Genomic DNA, 22,179 nt, shown 5'->3' with positions numbered 1-22,179 from the left:
CTGTGGTATACCCACTATTGAAGATGTTCGACCGAGTATCGTTAGACCAACAGTGACAGCAAATCAGTATGAGATAAAGCCGGCAATCATCCAGATGATCCAGAACACAGTCCAATTCGGTGGATCTACCATTGATGATCCTAATGCTCATATTGAAAACTTCTTGGAAATCTGTGATACTTTCAAACAACAGTGAGTTTCTGATGACGCTATTCGTCTACGTTTATTTCCTTTTTCATTAAGAGACAAAGCTAAATCGTGGTTGAATAGTTTACCTGCAGGTTCTATCATAACATGGGGAGATTTGGCTAAAGCGTTCCTGTAAGGCCCGAAAATATTAAATTATTAATTATGGAATTTGAGAATTAAATTCCATATTAAGGGCTAATATTGATTTGAGAAGTTATGGAAATGAAAGATTTAATTTTCGAGCCGAAAATATTTAATTTGAGAATTTACGAATTTTGAGAATTAAATTCCGAGAATTCTTAAATTAAAAGAATAAATATTCGATTTGAATATTTATGGGATTTAAGATTAAATTCCATGTTTCGGGAATTAACAAAGATTAATTTTGAAGATACAACCCAATCAGGGACTGATTTGAAAATATCAAAGTTGCAAGGGCTAAAGTGCAAACGGTCGGGATTATTTAATTAATCAGAATTTAATTTATTTTAATCCAAGTATATTTATGTTGGGAATATTTAGAGTTTCGATTTTAATTCTAATATTCTTAAATTATTTTGGATTTAAATTGAATTAAAAAGAAGGCCGAGGACTGAATTGCAATTAATGAAGACTTGAGGGACTAAATTGCAAATATTCAATACATATCCGATTTTCTGAAGCTTACTCAGCCTTGATACGTGTATGTCAATATCATATTCAGAAATGAGAACAGAGGAGCTCGACCCTTCTTCCATTTCCTTTGCTTTTCGATTTTCAAACGTCGATAACTTTTGTTTCGCTCGTACGATTTCAATTCCGAAAGATGTTCTGGAATCCTTGCAATGAGGGCTTCGATTTAATGTAAGTATTTTGTTATCTTGGCATGTTTTGAAGAACGAAATTTGGCAGAGATCAGATTATGACTTGATGTTTGTGTTCTTGAATTCGTATGCCGTTATATATCGAAGCTGGATTGAAAATGAACTAAGGAATGAACTTGTTATGATGTCCAGCTTACATTTGATATATTTAACTGCTGATATGATGAATTGAATGATGAATTCAGCTAATATAAGTGATACGAATGATTGAATTGATTAGAAATGAATTCGGTACCGAATCGGTTCCCGATTTTCAATCGCTACAACACCGGTTGATGTTTTAGATCAGTTTTGATAACCAAAGATTGAATTGAGATGTGAGTGAAATGTTAGCGATGATATAGAATTTTTATTTCTCAGTTTCAGTCACGTTTGAAAGATGAACGATGCAAGACTCCAAGTTATATCGAATAAGAAAAAGTTGAAGTTTGAAATGATGTTGATTGAATCTATATTGATGAGTTTGATTCAATTCTGAAATGATTGAATAGAATGAGGTTTGATTTGCATGTTTTTGATGATATGTTTCAGAGTTTAATAGGAGACTATTGACTCAAGAACCTCAACTTGAAACCGAAGAAGAAGTGATCAAGATGGAAGCGAATGTGAGTAAAGATGATTGATGTTTGAATGATCAGATTCTTGTAGGCGTTGTTGTTGTACTTCCTATTCAGATGTGGAACATCGTCAACTCGAGAATGAAAGGTATAATGACGACATCGCGAGTCAGGGATTTTGAAACTCAAGAACGACTATTCTTGAGTTATCCCGAACAAATCACATACTTGTTTAAGTACTTGTTCTTGAGGTAGAACTTATGTTATTGTCGATCCATCACACGTAGTGGATCTTTATTGCTTTCGATATGATTGTATATTGAGTTGATTCTATGCCAAGGTTGCGGTTAACCTTATTTGCGAGTCGTTTACGAACTCGTTAGATGGATATCCATGTCAAGATCGTTTACGAATCTTGATGGCAATGAAGTGATAAGAATCAATTCTTGAGATAAGAGCGCTATATAAATTTAAATTTTGATTTGAAGTTGAGTCGATTTATGCGTTATTTTTACTCTATTCTTGAGTTGATAGGTTTAGAGTTGATATGAATTTATTTAACGCATTTATATGTCGATTATACTGAGAATGATTTCTCACCGGATTTTATCCGACTGTTGCTTTGTTTTGTATGTGTGCATTGCAACAGGTGGGGCAGGAGCTTGGTTGAGAGAACATTGATAGCTCGGGAGAGAGATGTAGCAAGTGTGGACTCAGGTTAAGTTGAAGAATGGTAGTTAAATAGCATTGAACTTGACATTGAAATCGTGTTTAGAAGCTCACTTTTGAGAGTTAGTGTAGCTTGTTGATTTATGTCTTTTATGCTATTTATCGGATGTATTAAATTGTATGATTTGTTGATAGGAACTTGGTATATTAATGTATGCATGTTCTCAGATTTTATAACATGCTTAGAATTGATTTGGATGAGAATATATACCTTGTACTAAAGTTTTGACAGCAATAGATCAGCAGCAGAATTCGAGCAAAAGATGGCTCGCTCGATCGGGTAAAAGTTACCGATCGAGCGAGGCCTGTTTTTCATGGGCAGAGAATTCGATTTTTATTGCTCGCTCGATCGGTAGCTTTTGCCCGATCGAGCGAGGCCATTTGTGCTGCAGACCCGAGACTTTTGTTTTGATGCTCGCTCGATCGGATGACTTTAACCGATCGAGCGAGGCTTGGGTTTTAAAAAAAAAGAAATTCTGCTCTTGATTTATTATTCTTTAATTGTTTGATTAATTTTTTAATTAATCATTAGCTGCCCTAAAACAAGATTAGCAACCCGAGGTCCCCACAACAGGTGGTATCAAAGCGTAGGTTCTGGACTGAGATAGAAGCTGAGCGGGGTAGAGTGAGTCACATGCATTTATAGTATTGCATGATTATGCAGTATTTGATTCGATGGTTTGATAAATGGCATGTGCTCTTGATCTACTTTTTAAATTGAATTGATTAATTTACTGATTTGTAAATTTTCAAATTCTTATCGATGTTATTCTAAGAATTTCCCCGGGTGATGTAAGCACCCAGAATCGAAGAGAATATTGTTCTTTGGGTGATGTAAGCACCCCAGACTGACAGAGTTGTATGGCCAGACTGAACAGAATGGTATGGTCAGATTGAACAGAACTGTATTATTGCTCAGCTGAATGAAATATCTCTGATTGAACAAAACAGAATATCAGCAAATGAATAGATATATTTCAGGTAGAAGTTGTTCTGAAGAACTGATGTTCAGATATCTGGAAGATACCGATGAATGATGTATCAGATTGACTGTCAACCAACTTCAAGACCTAGCAACTAGCTGATAGATTTTGAAGAAGAAATTCTGACAAAATAGAGGTATATTTATTTGTTGGTAAGTGCTTAGAACAGAGTTTTCTTAATGTTTCTTTGCCACAACAGATAGAAATGTTGAGAAGGAAAAAAAAAATATACCTTTTAGAAACTGAATATTTTGAGTATTGACGAATGTCTTGTTAGATTTCAAGCCTATTATAATTCTTTGAATTGTAAATGATCAGAAGCTCAAGATTGAGTTGTTTAGTTATGGCTTGAATTCGAAAATTAGGTCTGAATAAATGCTGACGACTGAAGTATGTTATGAAAGACATAGTCTTGTTTAATAGAACTGAAGCTGAATGATGAAGCAAAAGGACTGAAATTGTAAAGATGCTACGGTGTGTGAGAAAAACACATATTTAGCTACAATTTATATTCCAGAAGTATACAGAGAATCAGAATGAAATTGCACCTGAGAATGAAATTTCAGGTAACAGATTTATTTTGTTTTGACCTGTTTATTGTTGGTGCAATAGATTCATGATAGCTGAAAGCTTATTATATGATCACCTCTGTATCAGAAAAGAGATTGTGTGAATTGAACTGAAGAATGGAACTATTGTTTCGATGAACTGAAACTGAAGATGATTTTGTTCGTATTGAAATATCTGTTTATGTTGCATGATAGATGATGATGCAATAATCGAATACAGATTAGTAGAAGAATTGATGATAAGAAGCGATTAAATTAGATCAGTAAGAACATAATGTTCAATTGAATATGATGATATAGAATCTCGAATTAAGATTCTGTGATTTCGGTTTGCTATATGATGTTTGATTACAGAAATATTCTGAAATAAGTATATTCAATGCACTAGATATGTTCATGATCTAAACCAGAATTGAAAGATATGCCGATGAGTAGAGATGACAGATATATTTCAGTAAGATTCTTGACTTTAGTTTAAGTTGTGAACTGGAATTTATCAGAGAATTGATGAGTTTATGAATTGAATACTGCTTTTGAGGTTTACAAAATATATGATGATATGAAAATCAGTTACAGATGAGTCTTTATTTGATTTTACTGAAGTTATTACATCATAAAATCATGATTTTTGAAATTCTTGATATTGATTTTGAGGTTTTGGTACCGACCTCAATCGATTTTGATTGACTCTTATTTTTTTATAGAGTCTGATTTGATCTACTCGTCTTGAGTTGAGATGCTAGTGAGTTGTTTTCACTTAGCATATTGTCATTCATATTATTGTTCTGTTGATGACCTTGACTTAAGTGAGTTTTCCTGATTATGAATTTCAAGAGTTACTGATTGGTTGATGTATACATTCAGTATATTATAATATTTATGACTCGTAACTGATAGAATTTCCAATTGAGATTTGGAAAATAGAACGAAGAGAAGAGATGAATGCGTGATTGATTGATCTTTTGAATTTATGTGCTTGAGTATCGAGATAGATACTAAAACAGTCCGAATTGCTGTAATCCAAATTAAGTGAGAATTGATTTTGAAGGATTAAAGCACATTGAGATAAGATCAAGTTATTAGAATTCAATTAAGAAATAGAAATAAAGAACGAAACAGGCATTCGATCAATTGATTTCAGATTTTGTGTATTTTGGTTTGAATATTCAGATGAATATATGACCAATCAGAATGATTTTTGATTGAAAGCAATCCAGAACTGTTTAGAAGATGAAAGAAACACAGAAATTAAACTGAAGCGATGAGAATTCAGTACAAAATGCCATATAGAGATATGAATTGAAGCCTCATATCAGAATGAATGAATTCTATTATGATTGATTATCTGATTGTGCTTGATCTTTCCGAAAAGAAATATCAGATTATGAAGAAAATGCACAACAATGAATTTGGGATTCATCCAATAATTGTTTTATCAGAAGATAAAGCAAATAGAAGTAACTGAATAGTACGTTTTTGAAGTTAAACGTACAGAGAGTTTCTGATGAAGTTAAAAATCGTTGACCAGATGAGTTCAGTGATAGTTTAGAAATTCCAGAATTGGTATGAGATTATGATTTGAAAGAGTAAACTACCAAGATGAAATAGTTTATATGAAGTAAACAGGTGGTAGTTATGAACAGATTGATTGAAATTACTGGATACGATAATCTGTCTGTATGATCAAATCACTGAATTGTGATTAGATTCGTTGCAAGACGAACAATAAGCCAAGAAATAATGTTTCAGATTGAAACATTGGGTTTACTATTACATTGTAATACAGATGATCCGAAGACTTTGAGTACTTTTTGAGGTAAAGGTACAACATGTTATCCTTGAATTGGAAGAATAATCAGAGAAGATGAATTGAATTTAGAGAATGAATTTTTATCTGACATGATACCGATTATCAACAGTTCTGAATACGTTGAAATCTGTGAATACAGCATAAACTCTGATTATGAAATAATCCGAATAGACTAATCAGATTTGTGGAATACACTGTATGAGATGTGAATAACAGCTATCGATTCAGATCTATGAAAAAGATAGAGATATGATGAATTACAGGAATGATTACAATCTATTGTCAGGATTAAGACTTTAGAATTATTCAACAGATGTGGCATCGATTGATTGATTGATGTTCTGAGAGTTGGTTATATGTGATTGCATTATACCATTTGTCGATTGATGGATTATCTGAGTTGATTTTCCGGATATTGAGAATATTCTCAGAACTTTGATACCTGATTCGGTATTACTTGTCTTGATGTGTTGCCACTTGATGATTATAATTCCTGTAACAGCTAATGAATCGATTTTGAGATAATGATATGATGAAAAGAAATCAGATTTCTTTGTATTGGAATGATACTAATGAAGTATATGATATCAGATCAGACTTGATTTGTTGTCAGCAGATCAGATGTGATTTGAGGAACACAAGGATGATGAATATGAATCTGTATGGAATGAAAGCAGAGAAGATGAACCAGAATTAGTAATTGAATGATAGATATAACTTTTGAAGCTGAAATTGATTAGTTAAGTGGAAAAGTTATTCTTGAAACATCATTCAATTCAGAATAGATAAAGAGCAGAGTTTAATTTACAGATTCAGAATATGAAGTTGAATACTAATCTTGAAGCGATGAACTGAATAACAGTGTAGACTTGATTATTTCTATACTCTGTATAGAATGATATAGAGAAAGAATCAAGTCGTCCCAAAGGATGAATTTCACTGAATGAAATGTCAGACAGAATTGATGATTTCATTGAACGAATGTATTCTTTTCATCTGGATAAGTTCAGTATATAAGTGAAAGAAGTATCAGTAGATTCTTCGTATGTACTTTATTCAGATGAGATAGACATTGACGAGATTCTGAGTTAAGTCGATTATTCGACAAATCCTTGATTGAAGAAAGAAACAGCTCAGAACAAAGTCGTTTCAATGACTTAAAGTATAACTGAATAGATACTGATTACAAGAGAATAGAAGCAGATTCGAAGTAATAATCTGACAAGATATTGAAGATGAAGTGAGATACGAAATGCAGAGTGGATGATTGAAGTGAGAATCACTTCAGATAATCATTCAGTCTATTAGATTTGATATTCCGGATGAATACGATTTCGAGGACGAAATCATTTCTTAGAGGGGAGGAATTGTAAGGCCCGAAAATATTAAATTATTAATTATGGAATTTGAGAATTAAATTCCATATTAAGGGATAATATTGATTTGAGAAGTTATGGAAATGATAGATTTAATTTCCGAGCCGAAAATATTTAATTTGAGAATTTACGGATTTTGAGAATTAAATTCCGAGAATTCTTAAATTAAAAGAATAAATATTCGATTTGAATATTTATTGGATTTAAGATTAAATTCCATGTTTCGGGAATTAACGAAGACTAATTTTGAAGATACAACCCGATCAGGGACTGATTTGAAAATATCGAAGTTGCAAGGGCTAAAGTGCAAACGGTCGGGATTATTTAATTAATCCGAATTTAATTTATTTTAATCCAAGTATATTTAATTTGGGAATATTTAGAGTTTCGATTTTAATTCTAATATTCTTAAATTATTTTGGATTGAAATTGAATTAAAAAGAAGGCCGAAGACTGAATTGCAATTAATGAAGACTTGAGGGACTAAATTGCAAATATTCAATACATATCTGATTTTCTGAAGCTTACTCAGCCTTGATACGTGTATGTCAATATCAGATTCAGAAATGAGAACAGAGGAGCTCGAACCCTCTTCCATTTCCTTTGCTTTTCGATTTTCAAACGTCAATAACTTTTGTTTCGCTCGTCCGATTTCAATTCCGAAAGATGTTCTGGAATCCTTGCGACGATGTTCTGGAATCCTTTCAATTCCGTTGTTTTTGTACTTCCTATTCAGATGTGGAACATCGTCAACTCGAGAATGAAAGGTATAATGACGACATCGCGAGTCAGGGACTTTGAAACTCAAGAACGACTATTCTTGAGTTATCCCGAACAAATCACATACTTGTTTAAGTACATGTTCTTGAGGTATAACTTATGTTGTTGTCGATCCATCACAGGTAGTGGATCTTTATTGCTTTTGATATGATTGTATATTGAGTTGATTCTATGCCAAGGTTGCGGTTAACCTTATTTGCAAGTCGTTTACGAACTCGTTAGATGGATATCCATGTCAAGATTGTTTACGAATCTTGATGGCAATGAAGTGATAAGAATCAATTCTTGAGATAAGCGCGCTATATAAATTTAAATTTTGATTTGAAGTTGAGTCGATTTATGCGTTATTTTTACTCTATTCTTGAGTTGATAGGTTTAGAGTTGATATGAATTTATTTAACGCATTTATATGTCAATTATACTGAGAATGATTTATCACCGGAGTTAATCCGGCTGTTGCTTTGTTTTGTATGTGTGCATTGCAACAGGTGGGGCAGGAGCTTGGTTGAGAGAACATTGATAGCTCGGGAGAGAGATGTAGCAAGTGTGGACTCGGGTTAAGTTGAAGAATGGTAGTTAAATAGCATTGAACTTGACATTAAAATCGTGTTTAGAAGCTCACTTTTGAGAGTTAGTGTAGCTTGTTGATTTATGTCTTTTATGCTATTTATCGGATGTATTAAATTGTATGATTTGTTGATAGGAACTTGGTATATTAATGTATGAATGTTCTCAGATTTTATAATATGCTTAGAATTGATTTGGATGAGAATATATACCTTGTACTAAAGTTTTGACAGCAATAGATCAGCAGCAGAATTCGAGCAAAAGATGGCTCGCTCGATCGGGTAAAAGTTACCGATCGAGCGAGGCCTGTTTTTCATGAGCAGAGAATTCGATTTTTATTGCTCGCTCGATCGGTAGCTTTTGCCCGATCGAGCGAGGCCATTTGTGCTGCAGACCCGAGACTTTTGTTTTGATGCTCGCTCGATCGGATGACTTTAACCGATCGAGCGAGGCTTGGGTTTAAAAAAAAAAATTTCTGCTCTTGATTTATTATTCTTTAATTGTTTGATTAATTTTTTAATTAATAATTAGCTGCTCTAAAATGAGATTAGCAACCCGAGATCCCTACAGTTCCTTACTAAGTACTTTCCTCCCTCGAAGTCCATGAAGCTGAGAACCGACATCACTATGTTTGCTCAAGGGGAACAAGAGTCGCTGTATGAAGCATGGGAGCGCTACAAAGATATGCTAAGGTGATGCCCACATCATTAGTTGCCTGATTGGCTTGTGGTACAAACTTTCTATTATGGTTTACTATCTGCAAATCGTACTATGTTGGATGCTGCTGCAGGTGGGAATCTTTTGCGGAAATCGCCGGAAGATGGTTATGAACTGTTTGAGGAAATGGCCTCTAGTAGCTATCAACCTCAATCTCAGAGGAGCATGATGCGAAAATCAGCAGGAATTCATCAAGTGGACGCATTTGAAAGAGTTGATGCCCCGTTAGCCAACTTGTGGCTAAGGGCTTTGAGAGTCTCTTTTTGTAAACAATCTTTGTTTAATATAATATACGTTCTTTAAATGGCGTTCACTTTATCTTATTATTATATAATGATATACTATTGCTATTTTGATAAAGACCTTGAATATACTAAAGTAAGATGAGATAGTGAATATAGAGAGATCACTGTCATGAAACACATCTTATGTTCACTGTATATTCTAAACAGTTCCTAGTCAATTGAGTCGTCCACAAATAAGGATAAGGATCTCTCGAGATTGAGACTAGCATTTGCGATGCCGAGTACCATGTTTCATTGGTATGGAACATAGAGATGTTCGAAGCATGCAAATGGATATTCATATGATGAATGATCGAACTACCCTATTCGGACTTTCCAAGTGGTTATCACTTATCGAGTGGATATAGTCCGCGGTTTTGGTTGTACACCATTAGTCCTTATTACTTGAAACGTCATTGAGACTTTATATTCTAGTACTGTGCTTTGACTCGTTTACCAACTCTATTAGGGTCATCAGGTGTCGGGATTGGGTACAGTTACGACACATATAGGAGTCGATGCTTTGTTGTCAAGGATTCACCGCACACTTGCGAGTGTGGATATCCTATGCAATCTGAGGAGATATTAGTGTTACGAATCTCTGGCCAGAGTACATGATGTGTTTTAGGTTACTTGGTTTCCTAGTAGCACATGCGATGTCACTATTTGATCTTCAAGATGCATTGCATAGTTATCGAATCTCGAACGACTCTCGATGTACCAATGGTTGTTGATTCGATCGGGATATATGGATGAAGGGACCGTACTGTACGCTAACCAAAATCTATTGGTTCTTGCAGGCACTATCAGTGATACCTAGGGAATCATGGGGCGATGTTGCTAGACGCTCTTACCATGATTCGATGGGCAAGTCGGAAATGGTTGTTCCGAGTCACAAGGAGTTGTGAGCCCACGGCTAGCTGTATCCCTGAACCATTGAGGGTTACACAAGTAATGGATTTTTAATCCCCGTTGAGATAATTAAATTTAAAGAGTTAAATTTAGTGAATAAAGAAGTGGGACTTCTTATTTAAGAGTAGAGGGAGTAAATTTCCTAAAATGACATAGTGATGGACATTTTTGGAAATCACTGAATTCGGATTCAGAAAATTTATCTTGACTTTAAAAGATGCAGAAATGGTTTCTGTACACATTGGTGAAATTGGTTTATCAATCTGAGTCACGATGAATTTTATATTAATTTCTGAACATGCGGGCTTTGCTTGTCAAGCTTGAACTTATGACTAATGGGCCCTAAGCTGTTAGCAGCCCATATTATAAATAAGTTATTGTAGTGCAGAAATTACACACAACACAAGGCATAAAAATTCGAAACCCTAGAGCTCTCTCTCTAGAGAATTCGGCCGCCCCCTTCCCCTATTGTGTTCGAGAATTTCAGTCTGCAAATTTCGAATTTGCAGTCTGAATTAGTAGATCAAATCTGTTATTTCTCTTCGTAGAAACTTCTGATAGACTTTCTAGTGCAGTCTATCAGAGGGATTAAACTTCTGTTCGTGGACCTAATTGAAGAAAAGTTCGTTCATCAGTTCCTGGGATATACAACAAGAGCAGTTTAATCTGTTGGTGTCCATAATCTCGTTTCGAGATTTTAAGGTAAAATTTACATTGTTTAAATTTTATGTTATCAATTTTAATCGTAGGAATTTGATACCCATATGGAATCGTTTCATATAAAATTTTAAAACTTCCACTGCACCGAGTATCACTTTCTTTTTCGATCCGGAGAACGACCGTGTTCCAGCAGTGGTATCAGAGACAGGTTGTTCTCGGATTTTACGATTAAAATTTATTCGATTGTACCAGCCTTGATTTTTCAGAAAAATAAAACAAAAATTTTAAATTAAATTCCAGGGCAATCGGGCAGCGCACGCTTCTGCCCAGGGCAGCGATTTGATCGCTGCCCAGGGCAGCAACTTGATCGCTGCCCACCTCCACGTGGGCAGCCCTATCCCACGTGGAGGCCGGGCTGCCCAGGATTGTCCCGGGCAGTCCGGAAATTTTAAAATTTAATTTTTGATTTTTTTGAAATTTTTGAAATTTCAGTTTTTGGTCCGATTGAAAATTGTTTTTGATTGGTCCACGAGGCATCGGATAAAATTGTTTGAGTCCGAAATTTTAAAAATTGATTTTTGGATAAATTTGAATTTTTGGAAAATTTATAAATTTTATCCATTAAATTAGATTTTATAAAATTAATAATTTTGGTACGATTGATAATAAAATATGATTTTATGTATAAAATTGGATTTTATATGTAAAATATGATTTTATGGATAAACTAGATAAAATATGATTTTATATATAAAATAAGATTTTATGTATGAAATATGATTTTATCTATTTAAATTTATTGTCATTGCATGATATCCAATAAATTAATTTTGAATTAAATATTATTGGATAAGGATGATCGATTGTCATGATCAATGTTATAGATGTATGTTAGGTTGTTTACATTTGGTTTTAATTATTATTGTTAGATTTATTAATGGGCCTGGTTTATGGCCCAATATGAATTGTCATATGTAATAAAAGTGAGCCTGGTTTATGGCCCGTTCCCACCCCTTAAATATGTATCCCCTTCTTGTCATCGAAATTTATTGTAAATTTATTAGACTTAGTGAAAGATAAAGATTTGAAGACACAGGTGGGCCCAGCAGACAATAAAGACCGAAGAAATGTAAATTGGAAGCTCAATGTAATAGGATTGCATTGCATACTTGCATATTACCTAGGATTGGACTTAGACTCGTGATTGGAAACCACGCGATTAGTAATGGAATCGATCAACCTAAAATAATATATGATATTATTATTGTATGCATGTTTAGACTAAATTGTATGAATCCCGCAAGCATACAAATTTTGAATGATGAGACAAATTTTTCGAAATTAAAATCCCTCATTTTAAATATGATTTAAAATTTATATCAAGATAAACAAAAGGGCATTTAAATATTGTTTAAATATTCCTACCTTCCATCAACGATCAATGTATGAGATGCTACCCGCGGATACGGTCCGGCTCATATTATTGGGGGGGCCCGTTCGTCGAAAAGTTGTACATTGGATCGACACATGTTGTAAGTTGGGTGGAACTCCCATGGGATTGGCTCATATTATTGGGGATCCACATGGCGACCGTCCATCACAACTTAATATTGATGGGTCATCTTGACATGTCACAATAAACGGCGTCATATTATTGGGCCCTTATTGGACATGAGGTAAAAATATGGAGGTTGTTTTGGAATCAATTGGGCTCTACCATTTGAAAATTATGGTTGGCTGATATTATTCGGGACTATAGTTTGTCAATTGGACTCCATGTTCCCACTAAAGAAAATGTTTCTCGTTTTCACTAGAGGGTAATGAAATCGTTAAAATAGTGGGAGTGAGATTCATAAAAAAAAATTCGCCATATTTTATGTCTAATATATTAATTAAAAAAATCACTGATTATTGTCTGTTTCTTTTCAGTATTTCATTAAGATGAATTCGCGCAATCCACTATTCTCTATTCTCGAACAAAACAAACTGACTGGCGCAAACTATACGGAATGGTTCCGCAAGTTGAAGATTTTCTTGACCTCGGAGAAGATGTTCTACGTGTTAGAAAAATCTCCTCCGAAGGAAGCACCAGCTGATATAAGTCCGAAAGAGTTGGCCAAACTTGATAAATGGTGGGACCATGATATCAAGGCCAAATGCTATATGCAAGCTTCGATGTCTGATGAACTCCAGAGGCGATTTGAGGATACCGTGAATGCTGCTAACATTCATGTACAACTCAAGGAACTTTTTGGGGCTCAATCGAGAGCTGAAAGGTTCGCTACTGTAAAAGAGTTAATGACGTGTCGCATGCGTGAAGGGACTTCGGTCCGTGATCATTGGGTACGCGTGATTTGGCTCATTCAGAAGTTGGTAACGCTTGAATTGGTATTGGAGCATGAACTCAATGTGGACTTATTACTTCTCTCTCTTCCTTCATCGTTTGATGGTTTTGTGGTGAATTTCAATATGAACAAGATAGAGGCCTCCCTTGAAGAGATGGTCAATATGCTTGTAACTTATGAAGCCACTTTAAAGAAGGATAAACCGGTTCTCTTGGTGGGCTCCTCTTCTTCTGCTAAGAAGGGGCCAAGTACAAAGGGTAAGAAACGTTCTGCCCCATCCAAGAAAACCGGATCCGAGAAGAAGAACAAGACAAAGGCTTCAAACGTGAAAAAATCCAAGGATGTTTGCCATCACTGCAAGAAACCCGGTCATTGGAAACGTAACTGCAAGGAATATCTCGAGTAGTTGCAAACTGCGAAGGGTATGTTTTATATTGAAATAAATTTTTCACTTAATACTACTTCTTGGGTATTGGATACCGGATGTGGATCTCACATTTGCAATGATTTGCAGGTGATGACAAGAAGTCGCAAGCTTAGGATGGGTGAGACCCAGCTGAGACTCAGAAATGGTTCTCGAGTTGAAGCAAAAGCTGTGGGAGACATTTGTTTAATTTTGCAGAATGATTTTAAGTTATTTTTTAGAGATGTTTTATATGTGCCAGATTTGGTTAAAAACATTATTTCTATTTCTATGCTTGATAGAGATGGTTTTTCTTGCAATTTTGTGAATGGGATTTGCAATATTTACAAGAATGAATGTTTAATTGGATGTGGACAACTTGAAAACGATCTATATAACTTAAAATTAAAAGACATTCCAATTAATTATATTGATAAACCGGTAACAACAAATAAAAGGAAAATTGATAATCAAAACCCGGCAAATCTTTGGCATGCTAGGCTAGGTCATGTTTCCTCAAGGAGGATGAACAAGCTAGTGGGAGAGGGCATGTTTGATATGTCTGATATTAACTCTCTACCTACTTGTGAGTCCTGCCTGAAAGGAAAAATGACTAAATCTCCTTTCAAAGGAAAACCTGAGCGTAGTCAAAATTTATTGGATTTGATCCATACAGATGTTTGCGGACCATTTAGTATTGGTACAAAATTTGGTCACACCTACTTCATTACCTTTACTGATGATTATTCTAGGTATGGGTACTTATATTTGATGAAATATAAGTCTGAATCATTTGAAAAGTTCAAAGAATTCAAGGCTGAAGTAGAAAACAAACTAGGTAAGAGTATTAAAGCACTTCGATCGGATCGAGGTGGAGAATACTTAAGTACCGAGTTCTTGGATTATCTAAAAGAGAATGGGATTCTCTCTCAGTGGACTCCTCCTATGACACCTCAGCTGAATGGTGTTTCGGAGCATCTCAATCTAACCTTGTTGGACATGGTTCGATCTATGATGAGCTTCACTGAGCTCCCACCTTCGTTTTTGGGCTATGCTCTTGAAACGGCGGTATTGTTGTTGAACAACGTCCACACTAAAGCAGTGGACAAAACACCATACGAGTTATGGAATGGCAAAGCTCCTAAGTATTCTTACTTGAGGATTTGGGGATGTCCTGCTTACGTGAAGCAGACAGTGGGAGATAAGTTGGATAGTCGATCCACCTTATGTTATTTTGTAGGGTATCCGAAGAATTCTATCGGATATTATTTCTATCATCCTACTGAAACAAAAGTGTTTGTTTCAAGGAATGCCACCTTCTTGGAGAAGGAGTTCTTATTGGATAAGAAAGGCAAGATGATGGAACTCGAAGAAATTCGAGAAGAACCCGAGATACAAAATAACGATCCTATACCTCAAGAATCATCACAAGACACGCCTATTACTAGAAGTTCCGAGAGGACTTCTAGGCCTCCTATTAGATATGGTCTTCTTCTTGAAGGGGATCAAAGTGAACCCGACATTGGATGTGATCCGAGAAACTTCAAGGAAGCAATTTCTGATGCTGATTCGAACTTATGGCTTGAAGCTATGCAGTCGGAAATAGACTCAATGCATGCAAACCAAGTTTGGTCTTTAGTAGATCCTCCCGATGGAATAGTTCCAATAGGGTGTAAATGGATCTACAAGAGAAATCTTGGGCCTGATGGTAAGGTACTGACCTACAAGGCACGATTGGTTGCAAAAGGTTACACTCAAAGACAAGGTGTTGACTATGATGAAACTTTTTCACCAGTCGCAATGTTCAAGTCCATAAGAATCCTTATTGTCATTGGTGCATGGTATGACTATGAGATATGGCAAATGGATGTGAAGACTGCATTCCTTAATGGAAACATTAAGGAAGAGATCTAAATGATGCAGCCTGAGGGATTCACATCCATGGGAAGCGAGCATAAGGTATGTAAGCTTCAGAGATCGATCTATGGTCTCAAACAAGCATCAAGAAGTTGGAACCAGAAATTTGATGAAACAATAAAGGATTTTGGTTTCATCAAGAACCCGGAGGAACCATGCGTGTACAAGAAAGTAGTTAAGGACGCGGTAACATTCTTAGTACTTTATGTTGATGACATCCTACTCATTGAGAATGATGTAGTGATGTTGCAGTCAACAAAGATATGGTTGTCAGGTAGATTCTCGATGAAGGATTTGGGTGAGGCGTCCTATATTCTAGGGATACAGATCTATAGAGATAGATCTAAGAGAATGATAGGACTTACTGAAGCTACCTACATCGACACTATATTGAAAAGTTTTTCAATGGATGAGTCCAAGAGAGGACATCTACCTATGTGTCATGGAGTCTCTCTATCCAAGTCTATGTGTCCCAAGACTGACGAAGAGATAGAGAAAATGACACACATATCATATGCGTCAGCCATAGGGAGTATCATGTATGGGATGATATCTACCAGACCGGATATGGCATTTGCTCTGAGTGTCACGAGCAGATATCAAGACAATCCCGGTCAAATGCATTGGAAAGCCGTGAAGGATATTCTTAAGTACTTGAGAAGAACTAAGAATGTATTCATGGTTTATGGAGGAAGAGAACTGAAATTGGAAGGCTATACCGACTCTAGCTTCCAAAGTGACGTGGATGACTCGAAGTCAACCTCTGGATTTATGTTCATGCTCAATGGTGGTGTTGTCTCTTGGAAGAGTTCCAAGCAGGACACCACAGCGGATTCCACCACTGAGGCAGAATACATTGCGGCATCAGCTGCTGCTAAAGAGGCCGTTTGGATGAGGAATTTCGTCCAAGAGTTGGGCGTTATTCCTGAAGTTATTGGTCCAGTCCCGGTGTACTGTGACAACACGGGTGCCGTTGCTCAGGCAAAGGAACCAAGGTCTCATCAAAGATCCAAACACGTACTTAGTAAATACCACATCATCCGGGAGATCGTGGATAGAGGAGACATCACTGTCGAGAGAGTGGCCTCTGCAGACAATATCGCTGATCCACTTACTAAGCCCTTGACAGGACCATTATTTGACAAACATCGCGAAGCAATGGACTACATAGTATGACTAGTTGGCTTTAGGGCAAGTGGGAGATTGAAAGAGTTGATGCCCCGTTAGCCAACTTGTGGCTAAGGGCTTTGAGAGTCTCTTTTTGTAAACAATCTTTGTTTAATATAATATATGTTCTTTAAATGGCGTTCACTTTATCTTATTATTATATAATGATATACTATTGCTATTTTGATAAAGACCTTGAATATAATAAAGTAAGATGAGATAGTGAATATAGAGAGATCACTGTCATGAAACACATCTTATGTTCACTGTATATTCTAAACAGTTCCTAGTCAATTGAGCCGTCCACAAATAAGGATAAGGATCGCTCGAGATTGAGACTAGCATTTGCGATGCCGAGTACCATGTTTCATTGGTATGAAACATAGAGATGTTCGAAGCATGCAAATGAATATTCATATGATGAATGATCGAACTACCCTATTCGGACTTTCCAAGTGGTTATCACTTATCGAGTGGATATAGTCCGCGGTTTTGGTTGTACACCATTAGTCCTTATTACTTGAAACATCATTGAGACTCTATATGCTAGTATTGTACTTTGACTCATTTACCAACTCTATTAGGGTCATCAGGTGTCGGGATTGGGTACAGTTACGACACATATAGGAGTCGATGCTTTGTTGTCAAGGATTCACCGCACACTTGCGAGTGTGGATATCCTATGCAATCTGAGGAGATATTAGTGTGACGAATCTCTGGCCAGAGTACATGATGTGTTTTAGGTTACTTGGTTTCCTAGCAGCACATGCGATGTCACTATTTGATCTTCAAGATGCATTGCATAGTTATCGAATCTCGAATGACTCTCGATATACCAATGGTTGTTGATTCGATTGGGATATATGGATGAAGGGACCGTACTGTACGCTAACCAAAATCTATTGGTTCTTGCAGGCACTATCAATGATACCTAAGGAATCATGGGACGATGTTGCTAGACGCTCTTACCATGATTCGATGGGCAAGTCGGAAATGGTTGTTCCGAGTCACAAGGAGTTGTGAGCCCACGGCTAGCTGTATCTCTGAACCATTGAGGGTTACACAAGTAATGAATTTTTAATCCCCGTTGAGATAATTAAATTTAAAGATTTAAATTTAGTGAATAAAGAAGTGGGACTTCTTATTTAAGAGTAGAGGGAGTAAGATTTCCTAAAATGACATAGTGATGGACATTTTTGGAAATCACTGAATTCGGATTCAGAAAATTTATCTTGACTTTAAAAGATGCAGAAATGGTTTCTGTACACATTGGTGAAATTGGTTTATCAATCTGAGTCACGATGAATTTTATATTAATTTCTGAACATGCGGGCTTTGCTTGTCAGGCTTGAACTTATGACTAATGGGCCCTAAGCTGTTAGCAGCCCATATTATAAATAAGTTATTGCAGTGCAGAAATTACACACAACACAAGGCATAAAAATTCGAAACCCTAGAGCTCTCTCTCTAGAGAATTCGGCCGCCCCCTTCCCCTACTGTGTTCGAGAATTTCAGTCTGCAAATTTCGAATTTGCAGTCTGAATTAGCAGATCAAATCTGTTATTTCTCTTCGTAGAAACTTCTGATAGACTTTCTAGTGCAGTCTATCAGAGGGATTAAACTTCTGTTCGTGGACCTGATTGAAGAAAAGTTCGTTCATCAGTTCCTAGGATATACATCAAGAGCAGTTTAATCTGTTGGTGTCCATAATCTCATTTCGAGATTTTAAGGTAAAATTTACATTGTTTAAATTTTATGTTATCAATTTTAATCGTAGGAATTTGATACCCATATGGAATCGTTCCATATAAAATTTTAAAACTTCTTCTGCACCGGGTATCACTTTCTTTTTTGATCCGAAGAACGACCGTGTTCCAACAGCATTCACTTCGATGATAGCACAACTGGAGGCTATGAATAAGAAGATTGATGGATTGAGCTTAGGAAATTTTGCGATGCGTATTCAGGAGGTGTTCTGCGATAGGTCCCAAGGTGAGCATTTCACTAAAGATTGTCAAATTGGTAATCCTTTTTTTTATGTGCAGGATGAGGCACTAGTGAATCACGTGGGAAGCCAAAATCGCCCCAGGTTTGACCCTTATTCAAATAAATATAATCCGGGGTGGAGGAAACATCCGAATTTTTCTTGGGGTGGTCAAAACAATCAGTCTAGGCCATATCAGAATCAAAATCCTGTGAAGCAACCTCAAGAGGAGAAGTCCATTTTAGAGCAAATGATGCAAAATTTTATATCATCCACTGAGACTCGAATGCAGAACCAAGACGCAACTATAAGAAGTTTGGAAAATCAAATAGGGCAGCTGGCAAAGAGGATGTCAAATCGAGAGCCAGGAACTTTGCCAAGTGACACTGAGACTAATCCAAAGGAGCAAGTAAAGGCCGTAGAGTTGCGCAGTGGGAAGAAACTGGAAACCAAGGAGTTGGAGCACGAAGAGAAAAAGAAGGAGGGTGAGAAAGAGCCATCTATAGGTAAGTCATCTGACTCTACACAATCACCCACATCAAAATCTAATATTGTTATTCCACCTCCATTTCCTGCAGCACTGAAGAAAGTGAAACTTGATTCGCAATTTTCAAAATTTCTTGAGGTGTTTAAGAAGTTACATGTTAATATACCTTTTGCTGATGCATTGTTGCAAATGCCTAGTTATGCAAAATTTTTGAAGGAAATCTTAGCAAGCAAGAGAAAAATAGAGGAGCATGCCATGGTCAACTTAACTGAGAATTATTCTGCATTAGTGCAAAACAAAATTCCACCGAAGTTGAAAGATCCAGGGAGTTTTTCTATCCCTTGCATGATTGGTGATGTGGTTTTTCATAAGGCTCTTTGTGATTTGGGTGCCAGCATTAACTTGATGCCATTTTCTGTGTTTAGGAAGCTTGGAATGGGAGAACCAAAGCCTACAAGAGTTTCTCTGCAACTGGCAGATAGATCCATAAAGTATCCACGAGGAATAATTGAAGATGTGCTGGTTAAAGTGGACAAATTTATTTTCCCAGTAGATTTTGTGGTGCTTGACATGGAGGAGGACCTGGATATGCCATTGATCTTGGGCAGACCTTTTCTGGCGACTGGAAAATCCCTAATTGACGTGCAAAAAGGGAAGTTGTTATTGAGAGTAGGAGAGGAGGAAATCACTTTTGATGTTTTTAATGCACTAAAGAACACACTGCACAATAATGATTGCTTTAGAATTGATGCATTGGATTCACTTGTTCATAATTTTGTGCAGGATGAGTTAAAAGACCCTTTAGAAGTTGCACTTATAAATGATGGATGTGAGGATGACTTTGATGAAGAGAGGAAAAATATCATTGCATATTTTACTGCTAATCCTCCATTGAAGAAGCAAGTGCGATTCAGACTCGAAGAATTGGGAGAGAGGCAGGATTTAGTCCTTCAACAACCAAGCATAGATGCACCACCTACTCTAGAACTCAAACCTTTACCTTCACATCTAAAATATGTTTATTTGGGTGATGATAATAATTTACCTGTTATTATTTCTTCTTGTCTTATAGGTGTGATGGAGGAAAAGTTGGTACACATCTTAAAGGAGCATAAGAGAGCCTTCGCATGGAAAGTGGCTGACATTAAGGGAATCAATCCATCGATTTGCATGCACAAAATTTTGATGGAGGATAAGTACTCTTCTGTGGTTCAACCTCAGCGGAGGCTGAACCTGAAGATGCAAGAGGTAGTAAAAGCTGAAACCATTAAACTCTTGGACGCAGGTATCATCTATCCTATTTCTGACAGCGCATGGGTGAGTCCTATACAGTGTGTTCCTAAGAAAGGTGGTATAACTGTGATAAAAAATGACAAAAATGAGTTGATACCCACTAGAACGGTTACGGGTTGGCGTGTGTGCATTGATTATAGAAAGTTGAATGACGCCACCCGTAAGGACCATTTTCCCCTCCTCTTCATTGATCAAATGCTTGAGCGATTGTCGGGTCATGAATTTTATTGCTTTCTAGATGGGTATTCGGGATATAATCAAATCATGATTGCACCAGAGGACCAAGAGAAAACAACTTTCACTTGCCCTTATGGTACCTTTGCATATAGGCGGATGCCGTTTGGATTGTGTAATGCACCCGCCACTTTTCAAAGATGTATGACTGCTATTTTTCATGACATGACAGATAATTTCCTAGAGATATTTATGGATGACTTTTCTATTTTTGGATCTTCTTTTGATGATTGTCTGAAAAATTTGCATTTGGTGCTATTACGATGTGAGGAAACTAACTTGGTTTTGAATTGGGAAAAGTGTCATTTTATGGTACAGGAAGGCATTGTTCTTGGGCACAAAATTTCTGAACAGGGAATGGAGGTGGATAAAGCAAAAGTGGAAGTCATAAAAAATCTACCTCCACCAACATCTATTAAGGGAGTGATAAGTTTCTTAGGGCACGCTGGTTTCTACCGGCGTTTTATCAAAGATTTTTCTAAAATTGCTAAGCCCCTATCCTCTTTACTAATGAAAGATGTACCGTTTGACTTTAATTATAATTGTGTGCAGGCATTTGAGATCTTGAAGGAGCGACTGGTGACAGCTCCTGTGTTGGTAGCTCTTGATTGGGATCTTCCATTCGAGGTAATATGCGATGCTAGTGATATGGCGGTAGGTGCTGTTTTGGGTCAGAGGAAAAACAAGGTATTCCATACTATATACTATGCGAGTAAGACTTTAGATGAAGCTCAATTGAATTATGCAACAACTGAAAAAGAATTACTTGCTATAGTATTCGCGTTTGATAAGTTCCACTCCTACCTTGTTTTATCTAAAGTTGTTGTGTACACCGATCACTCGGCACTGAAATATTTACTTGCCAAAAAGGATGCTAAGCCTAGATTGATTAGGTGGATATTACTGTTGCAAGAATTTGATCTGGAAATAAAAGATAAGAAGGGGGTAGAGAACGTAGTGGCGGATCACCTTTCTAGGCTTGAGTGTGTCAGTGAGGACACGGGGGAAAAAATGGTGATATTGATGATTGGTTTCCGGATGAACAATTTTTTTCATTAAAAAATTGTCCATGGTATGCGAATTTTGCTAATTATCTGGTGACAGGCACACTTCCACCAAATTTGACATTTCACCAACGAAAGAAATTTTTATCTGATGTGAAATATTATTTTTGGGAGGAACCATTTTTGTTTAAGATCTGTGCAGATTCCATGATACGGCGATGTGTGCCAGAAGAAGAGATGCAACCAATCTTGAGCCACTGCCACGATCGAGAGGTTGGCGGTCACTTTGGACCGACAAAAACAGCGGCAAAGGTATTAGAATCTGGTTTTTATTGGCCTGCTGTTTTTA

At 36.4% G+C, this 22,179-nt stretch overlaps 1 protein-coding gene and 1 non-coding gene across 2 annotated transcripts in view; one reads left to right on the top strand and one right to left on the bottom strand.

Moving 5' to 3' along the window:
• The window catches only part of LOC140875906 (short-chain dehydrogenase/reductase 2b-like), a 71,886-nt gene that overhangs the window by 23,926 nt on the left and 25,781 nt on the right, over positions 1 to 22,179 (top strand). The window lies entirely within an intron of this gene.
• LOC140876827 (small nucleolar RNA R71) lies at positions 9,030 to 9,136 on the bottom strand. Its single transcript, XR_012149059.1, has one exon. It is a non-coding gene; the product is annotated as a small nucleolar RNA R71 (small nucleolar RNA).

This window comes from Henckelia pumila, chromosome 1 (genome assembly GCF_033568475.1).
Source record: "Henckelia pumila isolate YLH828 chromosome 1, ASM3356847v2, whole genome shotgun sequence".
NCBI lineage: Eukaryota > Viridiplantae > Streptophyta > Magnoliopsida > Lamiales > Gesneriaceae > Henckelia > Henckelia pumila.
Note: the sequence above shows the minus strand (reverse complement) of the source record. Positions and strands in the feature narration are given on the sequence as shown.